Source organism: Artibeus jamaicensis, unplaced genomic scaffold (assembly GCF_021234435.1).
Source record: "Artibeus jamaicensis isolate MK-2021 breed Jamaican fruit bat unplaced genomic scaffold, CSHL_Jam_final contig_2170, whole genome shotgun sequence".
Taxonomy (NCBI): Eukaryota; Metazoa; Chordata; class Mammalia; order Chiroptera; family Phyllostomidae; genus Artibeus; species Artibeus jamaicensis.
This window is the reverse complement of record NW_026521445.1, coordinates 4,052,013-4,067,243: the sequence shown is the minus strand read 5'-3', so window position 1 is coordinate 4,067,243 and position 15,231 is coordinate 4,052,013. Positions and strand designations below refer to the sequence as shown.

At 45.3% G+C, this 15,231-nt stretch overlaps 1 protein-coding gene and 1 long non-coding RNA gene across 3 annotated transcripts in view; one reads left to right on the top strand and one right to left on the bottom strand.

Annotated features, from left to right (window-relative positions):
- DTL (denticleless E3 ubiquitin protein ligase homolog) overlaps positions 1–12,187 on the top strand; it is a 108,930-nt gene extending 96,743 nt beyond the window's left edge. Inside the window, exon 16 of the mRNA XM_037136983.2 lies at positions 12,095–12,187. The gene's annotated coding sequence lies outside the window, so the exon portion shown is untranslated. The remainder of the gene's footprint in view (positions 1–12,094) is intronic.
- LOC119043088 (uncharacterized) lies at positions 5,954–14,831 on the bottom strand. 2 transcript variants are annotated; one of them, XR_005081357.2, is made up of 5 exons: positions 14,702–14,831; positions 13,918–14,043; positions 11,395–11,494; positions 8,781–9,283; positions 5,954–8,291 (listed from the first exon to the last, which is right to left on the bottom strand). It is a non-coding gene; the product is annotated as an uncharacterized LOC119043088 (long non-coding RNA). The 2 variants fall into 2 exon arrangements; XR_005081356.2 differs by having other exon boundaries at positions 5,954–9,283.
- Between the last annotated feature and the right edge of the window lie 400 nt (positions 14,832–15,231).

Genomic DNA, 15,231 nt, shown 5'->3' with positions numbered 1-15,231 from the left:
CGTTGGAACAAAGTCTTCGACCCTGATGCAGGGCTCGGTAGCCTTGACATAGAAGCAGAAGAGATGACTGGCTTGATCTGAGGCTGATGATCTATAAAGAGGATATGACAGGAAAATCAGGGATCTTGGATGCTAAGAACGCCAGAGGGTATGCCATGCCTTTCAGGCAGGATGTGTTTAGAAGAAAAATATGCCCAGAGGTGTGCTGAGTTGTTTTTAAAAATGGAGGGGTTGGGAGCACTGCAGATCTTCACGCAATCAGAAGGTAGGTATGGTGGGGATAAAGCTCTCTGGAGAGCCCAGTTGTTTCCAAGCCTCTAGCCAAATGTCTGATTGTAACCACACATGAACTGCTCTGTAGTGAGGCCCGATCCCATTGGAACTTTTATTTTCAAGTGGGTCATATCCGGGAGAATTGTCATTAAATAGACATTTTTTCCAAACAGGGATTACAGGTGCTTCCCCTCCCGTAAATTAAATCCCTAATAACAGAAGTAAAGGAAGCACATGTATACTCATACACAGACTGAATATAATACTGGCCCCCAATCAAAAATCATCAGGAAGTCAGACTTCAAGGCAGCCCCTGTCCCGAAATGACTCATGATCAGATAGCACAGGTATCAAAGAGAAATGGCAGAGATGGAGCTTTTGCAACTTTCTGCACCCAGAAGCCATGGGTTCTGACAGACCAGCTGCAAACTGGATGAGTTATTATCTGAGTAAGTGAATGAACAAACCTGACCTGGACCTTGCCAGCTGAGTGGGATTTCTGTAAATAAGAGGGAGAAGGAGTGGAATTTGTGTGGATCCAGAACACGCCACGGGGTGCCAGATCTAAATGACAGAACAGTGGATACATCTGCTACACTGGACGTGACACAGGTCAGGGCCACGGCAGAGTCACATCCAAAGCCAGGTGCTTGTTGCCACTTGGCAGTGTCTGTGTGTGTCATTTTCCCCCTTCGTTCACTCTGGTGGCTGTTCAAAATCACCCTGCTCAGAAGACAGCCATGCTGGCTTCAGTACTAGACATCAGGGCTTTCAGTCACGAACTGCCTCTACGTTGTCTCCACACCTTCAGATTACTGCATTTGTACCTACCCACAACCTCTTTCCTCCCCAAGCACAGGGGCACATGTCCTGTCCAAGGTTCCTCAGCTACACGCCGGGTGCCTTCCCTTCTCCCATCGGAAACACTGTGCCTCCATTATCACCCCCAACCCCTTTCAGGCTTTCACCCCAAAGGCCGTGAACAGGCAAATGTCTGGGCCCTTTGCCTTTTCTTCATCATTCCTTTAACAGCAAAGCTTATTTTTGTGTTAAATATCATTCTGCATGCTTCTCTAATTATAAAAGTAGTACGTGTTTATTACAGAATATTTTTAGGCAAGAACTTTTTCATTTCGCTGCTCATTTGTGGGTTTCCATGGGTATGTATCTAAGTCTGGCATTTAATAGCTGACATTTTACTGAGTGTTTGTGTGTGCCAGGCTCACCACGACCCAGTGAGGGACTTACTCACCCACAGTTGCCTTTCACGGCAGAGGCATAGTCTACGTTCAGCCCCGGGAAGTCTGGCTCCAGAACAGAGGCTCTTAAATCAGCTCTTGTGTGGTGCCTTTATCTCCAGGCTAAATTCCTAGTAGTGGGACTCCTGGGTTGAAGGGCATATGTATTAAAATTGTAGAGTCATTGCCAGATTGCAAAATGTTCACACTTTAGCTAGTAACGTATGAACATCTCTTTCCTCTTTGTTTCCACCAATAGTAGGTGTTATCTTTCATTTTATTTTTTTACCAATCTGAAGGGTGTAAAGTGATAACAAACACATTATGTATTATTTTTTCTTTTTTAAATTATGTTTTTTTTATTGTGCTATTAAAGTTGTCCTGATTTTCCCCCTTGCCCTCCTCTACCCAGTGCCCCCTATCCCTCAGGCAGTCCCCCCACCATTGTTCATGTCCATGGGTCATTCATATAAGTTCTTTGGCTGCTCCATTTCCCATACTGTACTTTACATCCCCATGGCTGTTCTGTAACTACCTATTTGTACTTCTTAAACCCCTCACTACCCATTCCCCCCTACCATCAGGCAACCTTCTGGTAACTAACTTCTTTTCTCTTGCTTTTAAGAGTCTATCTTTTTTTAAAAATAAGATTTTATTTATTTATACAGAGAGGGGAAGAGAGGGAGAAAGGGAGAGAAACATCAATGTGTGGTTGCCTCTCATGTGCCTTACTGGGGATCTGGACCACAACCCAGGTATGTGCCCTGAGTGGGAATCCAACCGGTGACACTTTGGTTTGCAGGCCAGCATTCAATCCACTGAGCCACACCAGACAAGATTCTCTTTATCTTTAACCTTTGGCCTTTTGATAATGATGTGTCTTGGATGGGCCTCTTTGTATCCATTTTGTTTTGGAATCTCTGGGCTTCCTGGATGCATGTCTATTTCCTTCACCAAATTAGGGAAGTTTTCTTTCACTGTTTTTTCAGATACATTTCCAATTTCTTGTCCTTTTTCTTTTCCTTCTGACACCCTTATGAGGTAAATGTTGGACCTCTTAAAATGTCCCAGAGCCTGTTTATACCATCTTCATTTTTGAAATTCTTTTTTCTTCTTGTTGTTCTGTGTAGTTGTTCTTTGGTTTCTTATGTTCCAGATCATTGATTTGATTCTTGGCTTCATCCACTCCACTGTTGTTTCTTTGTAAACTGTACTTTATTTCAATCAGTGAATCCTTTGTTTCTGACTGGGTCTTTCTTATGCTGCTGAGGTCCTCACTAAGTTCCTTGAGCATTTTTATAAACTGTGTTTTGAACTCCACATCGGAAACGTTGCTTATCTCCATTTAATTTAGCTCTTTTTCTGGAGTTTTGAACTCTTCTTTCATTTGGGCTACGTTTCTTTGTCTCCTCATTTTGGCAGCCTCCCTGTGTTTGTTTCTATGTATTAGGTAGAGCTGCTTTAACTCCATTGTCTTGGTACTGTGACCTAATGTAGTAGGTATCCTATAGAGTCCAGTGGCACAGCATTCCCTATCGCCCAAGCTGGGTACTCAAGTGTGCCCTTTGTGTGGGCTGAGTGCACCTTTCTTTTGTAGTTGAGCCTTTGGTTGCTGTTGGCAGATCAATGGGAGGGATTTACCCAGGTAAGTCAGCTGTGGATTGGCTGTGACCACTGACCACCAACCTCTGCCCTCTGTGGAGGATCAGCTAGGCAGGGGCAGTGTGGTGGTGCTCCAACATGGTCTGTAGCTGCCCACTGGGTGTGTTGGCCCTTGAGTTTCCTGGGTGGTGCAGGCCAAGGTCAGCCCCCACCTGTGTTTTGCCTGAGGCATCCTGCCTGAGTTATAAAGCAACCTGAGATGGCTGTTTCTTGTGCTGGACTTGGAGATTTCCAGGTGAAGCCAAGCTGTGACGTAAATCTGGCTGCTGCTGGGGCTCAGCGAAGCCAGTTGTTGCTTGTTTGATAGGATTTAGAAGCCAAGACTGGAGATTCTTATGGAAAGTGGCTTTAGTGGGCCTGTAAGTTGGGTGGGGTAGAGCTTCTGTGGATCTCCAAGGTGGGTCACACAGTGTTATCCAGATTAATGAAGTCTCAGATATGGCACCAGCCTACCAGCTCTTTGGGGGAGAGTACTCAACAGAGGGACCATGGCCTCTGCTTGCCATGATACCACACACTTCAGTCTCTCCCTGTATGCCACTTTTTCTTCAAACTTCCACCCCTGTGCTGGAGCTCAGGGAGTGAGTGAGTAGGTGAGTCCATGTGTGGGTTCCCCAAGAGGAACTGCTTAGAGCTCCAGCAGCCTCCTCCACCAACGCAATCCCCATTAGTTTTCACAGCCAGAAGTGTGGGGATTTATCTTCCTGGCACTGGAATCCTGGGCTGGGGGGCCTCCTGTGGGTCTGGGAATCCTCACTCTGAGATATCCCTCCCGAATTTTTGTCCACGTTGGTGTGGATAGGCCAGCCCTTTCCATGTCCTTGTCCCTCCTACCAATCTAGATGGATATAGTTTCTTTAATTCCGTAGCTGTCAGACTTCCACTCAGTTTGATTTCTAACGTTCCTGAGTGATGGTTGTTCTATATTTTAGTTGTAATTTCGATGTCGTTGTGTGAAAAGGAGAGCCATGTCTGTCTACATCACTATCTTGACCAGAAGCCATGTTGTATTATTTTTTTCATTAGCATCTTTTAAACATATTTGTTGGACATTTTGATTTTCTCTGTTATGAATTGCATAATTATGTCATTTACCCATTTCTACTATATTTATGGTTTCTAATCAGTTTCTGAGAGCTTTTTGTATATTATGAATATTAATCATTAATTGACATAGTGCTATTAGTATACTAATATACTCCATAAAGACTATATTTGATCCTCTTTGCCTGCAGAATAAAATCCAAGTATTTTAACAAAGCCAGGTGTGTTGTCTGAGCAGGAGATGGTGTTCAGATGCCTTTGGTAAGAACAGTTAGGCCACTCCCTTCTCTCCATGTAACCATTTACATCCCTTGATTTACATAGAAGTTGAACAGTGCGGCCTGTGAGAGACAGTCTGAACCTTGTTCCAGGTTGAATTTCAGTCGTCTGACAGACTAGGGTGGCTCTGAGGGAGGCATGATATTCAGTAGCAAGGGCCCTTAAAGTTAAGTCATCATAGAGAAGAGGGCATCTGGCCATTGACTCAAATCCAACATTTGGGCCAATGTGCTCAAGGGGAATGGTGCTCTGAGTTCACTGTGGAAGCAAACCCTGAGATTTGTGTCACCTAGTCACTTTGGCAGCAGGCGTGGCTTCTGGAAGAAAGGGAGCTTGTGTGGAAGTGGAAAGAGCCGTTGCTGTGGAGTCAAGCAGCCTTGCTGTGGAACCTTATTTGAACTGTGCCCAGCAAGAGTGTTTTCCTTCACACTTTACTAGAACAGGGGCAATAATCTTTGGTTTTCAGATGTGACAGTGTTGCTCCAGTTTCAACATATGAAGCTCAGTAAACTGCTAGGTATTTGGGCCAATGGTAGGAGAAGTGTCCCAGCCTTGTGTTATCATCCTTGTTAAAGTATTAAGGTGTAGGGCTACAGAATTACAACTGGCTAAACGTGGTGGCAAGTGATAACACAGACTGACTCAGTGAAATGTGGAAGTACTCCCCAGAGTCCCCTAAATTCTTCGCGGAAAAGGCCCTAAAAATAATTTTGATTTCCTGCAAGGATCTTGACTTCTGTTAGTTAAGCTGGTGAAGTGCAGACCTTGTGAGACCTGGGTGTTGATGCTAGTGGGATTGTCTCTACCCACCCTGACTGATGCAAGTGGTCACTTTTATCCCTGCTGTATAGCTGATGAGCTTTGACTACCTTTTTGGACTCATCATCTGCATTTTCTCTCTTAGTTCCAGGTATGTTAAACCAGTGGTAAATTCCTCCAAGCACCGTATTTTCTTTGTTTACTAAAACTTTATAGATGCGGCTCTCTCTTCCTAAAACATTCAACCTCTCAGCCACATTTTTATCAGCTCTTTTCAGCCACTACCTCCTTCAAGAAGTCCTCCTTGATTTCTCCAGTCTGGAGGGCTTGCGGTCCTTCCTTAATATTTTCATGGTATTCTGCATGCCCCCATACCTCACTCCTTCTATCAGACTGCGAGCCAGTTTCTTCAGCATTGACTGCAGTGTCTGACATATGATGGGTGCTCAGTAATGTTTTTTAACGAGTAAATTAATGAATGAAAAATTAAAAGTCAGCATGTGCTCAATGCTGTACTCATTTCTTCTAAGAGAATAAAGGGCATATCCCCTGTCCTTAAGTGACTGATAGTCCAGTTGAAGAGACAGAGGTTTTGTTTGTTGGTTTCATTTGTTTTTTTCGCTCCCAAAACTACTAAATAATTATATACATTTAAGATTAAATGCAAGAGCAACAAGAGTTGGGAGAACAGGGACATAATAAAGCCAGATACATCCACAAAAGAGAGAATACCCTATTCTGTTAGTGAACAGCTCTATACGGTTCAAAAATAACTTCCAAACATGCATCAAGTTTCAGATACGTGAAGCCCACTGTCCAGTCACAGAAGCAACAAAGAGGGACAGTTACTGTCTTGAAGGGCTTATCATCCAGTTGGAACCACTTTCTGGAAGTAGACAGGGCATAAATAATAAACAAGTAGCAAACAAACAAATGAGTATGATGGCTGGATTGACAGTTTGAAATAGCCACATAAAAATTAAGCAAATCTACTTTTACTTATTAAAATAGCAAAGATTAAAGTAGCGATGATATACAGCTCCGGTGAGGGTGTGGTGAAGCAAGTCCTGTTATACACCATCAATGGAAAGTTAATTGGCACACATTTTCTTGAGGGCAATTAAGCACCACATATCAAGAATTTCAGAAATGTTCCTCGTCTTTTGACCCAGTAGTTCTATTTCTAGTCATTTATGTTGAGGAAATAATCAAAGATGTGGACTCTTATTTACAAGGATATTAATAGCATTGTTATTTTTAAGGGAAAAAATAAAAACAGCCTAAATGTTGAACAATAGGGAATCAGTTAAATTACTTATGATTCATCTGTGTAATGGACATTATGCAGCAATGAAAGTCCATGTTTTTTTCTGAGAATTTTAGCATTGTGGGAAATCTTCATGTCATCATAGTGAGTGAAAAGATGCACAAAACTGTATACACGTCACTTGCTCTTCGTGGCTGAGAGAGGACACTGACAGGGAATATACCCGAGGTGTTAGCCGTGAAATGTTGGATAGTTCTTTCCTCTTCCTTTATCGTTTCCACTGTTTTCCAATTTTCCTATCATAAGTATGTATTACTTTATAGGTGGAAAGTGGTTTTAATTTTTTTAATAAAACAAAATTGATAGGACAAGGTAGTTTATGCTCAAAGCAAGATGAGCACATGACCGTGAACTTACAGTCAGATGGCCAGGCAGGAAAGTGCCCTGACTCTGGTTCTCGTGCTGTGTAGCTGGTTCTCGACAACCTTTGCAGTGTCTGAGAGGGAAGTGCCTCAGGAAGAAGCCAACAGAAAACCTTGAGGGGCTATCATTTCTTTCTTGCAGTAGTCAAGTATTTTATGGAAATTTTGTGGGTGGGGCAACTTGGAGGCCACGGCAGTTAGCATTGTATTCCTTGTGCTGTCCCAGGAATCTTTTCTCTTCCTTTGTTGCTCTTGTTCAGGGAAAGACGGGAGCAACACGAGTCTTGAGAGGGGTTGCAAAGCAAGCAGAAAAAGACTCCTCGCACTCACACCAGCAAATTTTAATCATCACTTCTGTCCCTAAGAGCCCTTAATGACCATTGAGGAACAACCGGCCTGTATCAGGCACAATGGAGTGGACATTGTCTCAATTCTTTTGACCTGATGGAGCAGGGAGTCTGAGGTAGGGGTTGAATGAGCAGAGAAGAGGCAGGAGCAGATGTCAAGTACATTAGAGAGCCTAGGAAGTCAGCCCAATAATTATCGGTGCTTCAGGTGGAATGACCGTCAACACTTGACATGTTCGGTGTATCACTTTTGCCCCCAGTTCACTAAGGGCTTTTCCATTTATTATTTTATTTGATCCTAATTACAACCCTTTGAGATAGGCATTAGTCTTCCATTTTATAGATGCTATCATTGAGGCTCAACAAGATTAAAGGATTTGCCCAAGGTCTCTTTCAGTTAGTAAGAGCTTGAGCTGGCCCTGACCAGCGTGGCTCAGTTGTTTGGAGCATCATCCGGTAACTGAAGGTTGAGGGTTCCATTCTAGTCAGGGCACGTGCCTGTGGTGCAGGGTCGATGCCCAGTTTGGGCATATCTGATCATTGGTTTGAGCACGTACAGGAGACAACCAATCAAAGCTTCTCTCTCGCATTGATGTTCTCCCTTCCTAGAGAGAGAGAGTGCACTGGAATCCATGGCTTACGATTTCTCTTTCTTGTTTGATACATTTATGTCCTGACACACACATTCTCATATAAGAACACATAAATAATACCAAAAATTGAAAAAGAAAAATGAAATTCCATCTACTGAGAGTTTGTTCACATGATCTTAAATATTTCCCCTTTGGATATTATTTTTCATTTCTCAGCCCACATCACCAATGCCAGTGAGACAGGCTGCCGGGCCGAGGCCCCACCTCCGGGTCATCCTGCCGTGTTGGTGTTGTGTGTCCAGGCACAGTCGTAGAGCCTGGGCTGAAGTGGGCGTTCCCCAGGCTGCCTGTTTACCAAAGGCAGTGCCGAGGCGTGGGTGTCATGTCCTGAGCCCGTCACAGGTTCTCTGGAAGAGTCTGGAGTCAGAGGCTACTATCCTGGAGAGGCAGCCTGGGTTTAGACTAGCTCATCTCCAGGTAGCACCTTGTTAGAGAAAATTAGAAGTTGAGGCCCCAAACTGTACATGCCTGTTAGTCCGACTCCTCAATCCATCCCCATCTCAGGTCCTGCCCTCCCACTCTGTTTCCGACACGCACATAAATGAAATAATTGGAGCTGCTTTCAGCCTGGTGCTATACATTGTCATGTTTAATTCGCAGTCCAACCCTATGGAGTGATTGCCCCCATTTTGTAATGAAGGAGTTTGAGGAATCAGAGAGGTCAAGCAACTTACTCAAGGAGACACGACTAACAAGCCACTCAGGCAGGACTTGAATCCAGCTCTTTTGGGCAACAGAACACAAATGCTTTTCAATGTACTACCCAGCCCCTTTGGGCAGTAGAGCTCAGCAAAGCCCTGCAGCTCGCTCGGATCCAGCAAGGTGATTCAACCAACCTGTTTGAAAGCTGTCCCACCGCTGCTGCAGACGAGGGGAGCGTACACAGAGATGCATTTGCAGATCACGTGCGAGGCAGAGAGAGCTCCTCTTCCTTGGTCAGACAGATTGGGAATCCACTTTTCTAGAAAACTTTCCTGGCCCTGCCTGAATCTGCTTAGCTTTAGAGCATCACACCTCTCCCCTTCCCTAGCTTAACTTCCAAATGATTGCCCCCTGGGACATTTATAGAGCAATCACAAGAAGCATCTCAGACCATCCACGCAGCAACTGCCTGAGTGTTTGCACGGAGGACACTTTCTCGGGATCCTGGCCCACAAAAGGCAGGGTCCTGGGCTGCCTAAGTCACTGTGGACAAGACAGTGAATCCCAAATCAGTCCTGAGTTCCCTGTACCTGCCTCTCTCTCACCACCAGCCACCTTTCCAGAAGGAACATTTGAATCATCTTCTCAGCCTTCAGGAAGTTCACTTCTGCCCTGAAACAATAGCAGGGTTCTCTCCCTAGGAGGGAAGAGATTTTCAGCCTCAGGATTAAAATTTTTTTTTAATTTAAATTTTTCCATTGCAGTTTACATTCAATATTATTTTGTATTGGTTTCAGGTGCATAGTCGTTAGACAATCAGATATTTTAAAAAGTGTCCCCCCCCTCCATATTACCAGTACCCACCTGGCACCACACATAGTTATCACAGTATTGCTGACTATATTCCCTATGCTGTACTTCACATCCCAGTGACTGTTTTGTAACTACCAATATGTTCTTAGTCCCTTCACCTCTTTCTTCCAGTCTCCCAATCTCCTTCACCTCTGGCAGCCCCCATTTGTTCTTTGTGTCTATGAATCTCTTTCAATTTTGTTTGCTTGTTTATTTTGTTCTTTATCTTCCGCATATAAGTGAAATCATATGGTACTTGTCTTTCTCTGACTGACTTATTTCACTAAGCCAAATATCCTCTAGGTTCATCCATGCTCTTGCAAATGGTAAGATTTCACTCAAAAGGGGATATCTTTTTAGAGTCTTCTCCCTTCCAATCTGTTCTACAACCAGCTCTCTGAGATCTTGGCTAGGACCACAGCAGGCTAGGATCACCTGTCTTCTCACACCCACACCCTATGCCTGCTGTGCCCAGTCTTCAGCCCTGCTGTCCTCGGTCTGGGGCCTGGCTAGGGACCACAACCTGTAAAGATCACGCTCGAGGCAGAGAGTTAAGATTTGATTCCATCACTACATTTCCTGTTGCTTACTATTTGTATCTTCTTGATGCATTTATCTGGTCTCCTCCTATACCCTAGAATCACAGAATGGTAGGAATGGGAGGAATGTAGTCCACAGAGCACCCCCACAGCCTGTTCCTAAATATGTATCTCCTGGGTCTTTGACCCAGAGCTGTCCCTTGTTACTGCAGCAGCTCCTGGAGGAACTGCCTCTTCTTTTCTTTGCATCTCTGCCTGGTAGCTTCCAAAACAGAGGCAGGGCTCTTCACTGCCAGTGCTCCATGTTGCTGACCATAGAAGCAGAATCTTCTAGCTCTAACCCTCAAGGGACCCCTTAGGTTAGCCAACAGATGGGCAAACACAGGCGCAGCTGTTTAGTCCACTTCTGTGGTGCTAAGGAATGGTAGGCATGGCCTGACTGGGGTGGCTCGGTGGGTTGGACATCATCCCACAAAGCAAAAGGTCAGAGGTTTGATTCTCGGTCAGAGTACATGCCTGGATTCTGGGTTTAGTCCCCCCGTTTAGGTCCATATCAGAGGCAACCAATAGACGTTTCTCTCTTACATCAATGTTTGTCTCTGTCTTTCTTCTTCCCATCCCCTCTCTCTAAAAATAAATAAATAATTTTTTAAAAGGGAATGGTATGCATGACTTGTCTGGGAAGGGGCAAGTCCTCCTCGGTGTCCCCGTCATGGTCCCCACTCTCCTCTCCTTGGACTAAGCTACCTCCACTCCTGTGAGCAGGGGAGGCGGGCCTTCCATCTAGAGGCTCTTCCATATCTTCTGGACAAGTCTTGTCCCCACATGTCCTAGCCTGGGAACCTCAGCAGAGTATTTGTGCTCAGTGTGGGTTTGGGCTAGTAATAGTAATCACACCCTGACGAGGATTAACAAGCTTCCCGGGCCTGTTTGGGGACTCTGCCTGGGGAAACCATCCAATCCCAGCTGAGTCAGAGCTCATGAATGCTGCAATTACTCCCACCGTGACCTCAGGATGACAAACTCTCCCAAACACTCTCGCTACAGCCTCCTCTCCACAGCAGGGTTTGCACCTGGTCTGCGAGTTGGCTTTGGGCTTCAGGGGAATTTTTTTTTTCTGTCGGCTCTTAGCTAGTTCTACTAGAGAGAACAATGATTGTTCGGACAGTCCACAGAGCAGATTATCTTAAAATAATTGAAATTTGTCTCTGGAATGTGTTAGGTGCTTTGTTTTACGAAGGGCCTTGACATTCCTAGTGATATTTAATTTAGGATAATGAAAGAAAGAAATGGCATTCCATCATCGCAGATTAGTTAGATAGGTAGCTCTGGAGGTGGGGGACATACGGGGCACCAGTGGGGCAGCTTATAAAACAATATGCTCAACCTTCCCAGTGAGCAGAGATGTCCCACTCACCTCCTATGTGCCCTGGGGATTCCACGGGCTCAGTGCCTTGCTCCCAGGGGTAGGCTCACACATCTGGCCATCTTCCCATTGGTATGGAGAGGCCTGCCATCTTGGGAGCAAGAGAAATAAATCACACAGAAAAAGAAATGCTTCTGATGTCCAAGAAGTTAGGAGCTACGGAGTAAAATAAAGAAGGTGGGATATAATTCTTCTCTTCCAGGAAGTATGGGAAGGTGAGAGAGAGAGAGAATGAGAAGGCTTTCAGAAGGCTAAAGATGACCAACTTCCTATAGCCCTTTCCAGGATCTTAGAACTCTTAGCCCTGAATATCAGGACACAGAAAGACTCCAGTGAGCAGAGAAGGGGACAAGGCAGACAGATGAACTGAGACTGTACAGGGTTTAGCCTCGGAAGAAAAGGTTTGCCTCTTGTTGCAAGTTATTTAATTGCTCTGACCCTCAATGTATTCATGTGAAAAAATTAAAACAATAATAAGATGACTGACCTTATAGGTGAGTAGTAGGTAAATACTAATATTTATTAAAGTATTTTGGGAACTGTAAAGTCGTGGCTCAGTGAGACTCATCCACAGTCCTGGAAATGCAACTCAAGGGACATGCCACCTTAGAGATTAAAGGACTGTGTGTTTAGCACTTAAGAGGCATCTTCAGGTATGTATTTAATCATTGCTATTCTCATTCTGACATAGGTAGTGATAACACAAGAATCCAGAAAGACCAACTGCCTTCCTGCACGTACATCTCAATCTCTTTAGAAATGCTTGGCAGTAGTATTACCATCTACTTCGGAAGCCAGGTTGGAACCTGCCCAGATTCTGAATAAGAGGATACTTCCAAACACTGCCCCGGCTGCCTTATCTAAGATCCTTTCTTCAAAGGATGAGGAGGTGGTAGGGAGATAGGGGAGTAGGGTAGAGGAGCGGGGTGTGTGCGTGTGCGTGTGTGTGTGATAACCACTGCTGAGCTTTCCCATTTTGAGGCAAAATAGTAAGAAGCTAGGAAAATTCCTTAGCAAATGGAATGGGGACGCTGAGACAGACAGCTGAACAAACTGGCCAAACAATGTGCAGCCAGACACAGAAGGTCGCCTCCCTGGAGATAACATCTAGGCCTCAGTTGTATTTCAGTTCCAGGCCCAGAAAAGCAGCAAAACCAGGTAGGCAATGCCAGAACCAATGGCAATGACTAAGGACCTTCTGACCTGGCACTGACCAATCAGTGGAGACCAAGACCCTGAAAGAGCACACCTGGAAAACTGATGACTATTCTACTGAAACCCTCCCCTGAGACATTCCCCTAAGATTCCTGGCTGCCAGAGAGAGAAAAACTCAAGACAAAGGACCCAACATGTGCTCTCCCTCTGGGGAACAGCCTGCTCCATTCCCTTTTGCCTTTTCTTCTCTCTCTTCTTCCCCCACAGGCATGCATCTCCTAACCCCTAAGGGTGCTGCGGAGAAAAGGGCAGCGACAGCTTATCCCAGGCCAATCCCCTGAACCTGTCCCCAAGGCCCCGCTTTTCTCTGACTTCCCAGTGAGCTAAGGCAGCCCCGCCTAGGCTCTCCTGTTGCTTCTATGCTAAACCTTTCCCTGTTTCCTTGTCCCCCACTTTAATAAATGCATCCTCACAGTCACTTGCATTCATGTTGTGAAATCTTTCCTACACAAAGTCAAGAACCCACACACTACACCTGGCCCTAGGCAGACCCGCTCAGGGCCAGGCCCCTGTTCAGTAACAATTTGACGACCTTCCCGCACAGGAGAAAGAAAAAAGAACCACACCATTGAAGTGTCGGGATGCCCTAAGTCCTCCACCCCTGATCTGTGTCATTCTGCCTCAGTTTGTCCCTTTTTGTTTTGACTGTTGCTCCCACCCCTGGATTTAGGGTTTCTGCTCCTGTGCTGTCTTATCTTAAAGCCATGGGGTCTCTGGGACCAGACAGTGCACTCGTTTAGAGAAGGGGATATGTGCCCTGGGACCCATGTGGCAACCTGCAGGCTCCCCTTGCTGCTGAGAACATGAGAACTCGAGCCACGAGTTTGCCTGGGCCGTCTCTGATGGGCTGCTCCCATTCGAGGTTAAGTCTGGCTCTTCCCAAGTCCTCACAGACTTCGGTTCCTCAATGGGATCTCAATCCTCACTCTCCTCGGAGCACCAGCTACCATCAGTCCTTTACCTCAGGACCTTTAGTTAAGCCTGCCACCTCCAAGTGCTTCCTACCCTTCATGGTGACTGGGTAAGTTTCAAATTGTCTTCAGGGGACATAGCGTTTCTAAAAACAGAATCCTTGGTAGGATTTAGAAACTCAGGATTCTTCAAAAGGTTATATCCTGTTTTAGGTGAGGATTATGGTACAGGTGACTTTGGTGGGGGGAGGGGTCTGTTCTAGAAGAATCCTGAAAGGGAAGGATAGAGAAGGGGAAGAAGTTAAGCAGGTATGTGGCTTCAGGAGAAATGTGGCCTCCACCTGGGGCTTCTGGGAGGTCTGGACTAAAACAGCGACACAGAGCTCACCCTGCATTGAGGCAAAGGGACGGGTGCTCCGGTATCCCTGCAGTCAGTCACTGCTGTAGGCTGTGGAGGGGCATCAGTCCCAGCTGTGTGAGGAGGTGGCTCCAGTGGTCCGAGCACCTACACCAGCTGGAAGAGGGACATTCCTGATTGTAACGTAAGTCCCAGGTCCACCAACAGCCCCTGCTAGATACCCTAGGACTCTTTCATTTCAGTCCTGGAATTCTGCCATATTGAAATCATTCTAAGTATAGAGAACACACACACAATGATGTTTATTTGTGTCATTTACTATAAAGCATTTTAAAATGCAAAAGCATAAAGTCTTCCAGAATAGGAATTAGTCGATTATGTAATGAGATAAATTAAGTAAATAAGTAAATAGATTGCACACTTGCACGTCGTTCTTTGCCCCACAAGCCTTGGCCCGGACTACTCTGACTTTAACTGGTGCCACTCTGCCCCCTTGCTCATTCTACTCCAACCCAGCTGGTCTCCTCTGTCCCTCCCACACCCCAGGCTGGGTACTTTCCTCTGGCTCTTGCACTTACATTCTCTCTGCTGGAACACTTGGCCCACGGCTGTTCATGTAATCACTCAGGACTTAGTCCCCTCCTATCCCTTCAGAGAGGACTTCCCTAAGCCCCTGTCCCCAATAGGTGCCTGTATCACTGTCCAGACATATCACCCTGTTTTAGAGCTCTGTTGCTCTATGGTTTGCTCATTTATTTCTTATCTTTTACCTGTCTTCTGTCCACTAGGAGTAAAAGACCCTACGACATCTTACCTTGGTTTTATTCACTGCCTCATCCAGAGACCGGTGCGTAGGGTTTACTCAGTCGATGGCTATTACGACAAATGAAAAAGTATAAACAGTTTTAACAAATGTTTAGCAAAATTATGCAATAACATGGGAAGATCACCAAAATCTACTCTTAAGTGAAAACATTATGTAAAATGTCATGTTATATAATTAAATCTGCACAAAGATAACTTCTGCTCTGGCCATGATGAAGTAACAGAGACTCCAGGAATTTACTCTCTTACCTTAGAGAACTAAGCATCTGGACAAAGTAGAACACAGTGGTTTCAGACCTTGGTTAGTAGCATAGACAGGACTGTGGTCCCTGAGAGAAGGGGAAAAATACAAGTCGGTCCTGGGATTGCTTCAGCTCACTAGCTGCAGACAGTGTCCAGACTGCGGTGTAGGGAGGGGAACCCAAACAGAGCCTGGTGCTCTTGCTGAATCGAGAGATTGAATTTCACAGAAGCCAGAATGGCTAGTTAGAGAGGTGGCTTATCAGAGACAAAGGACCT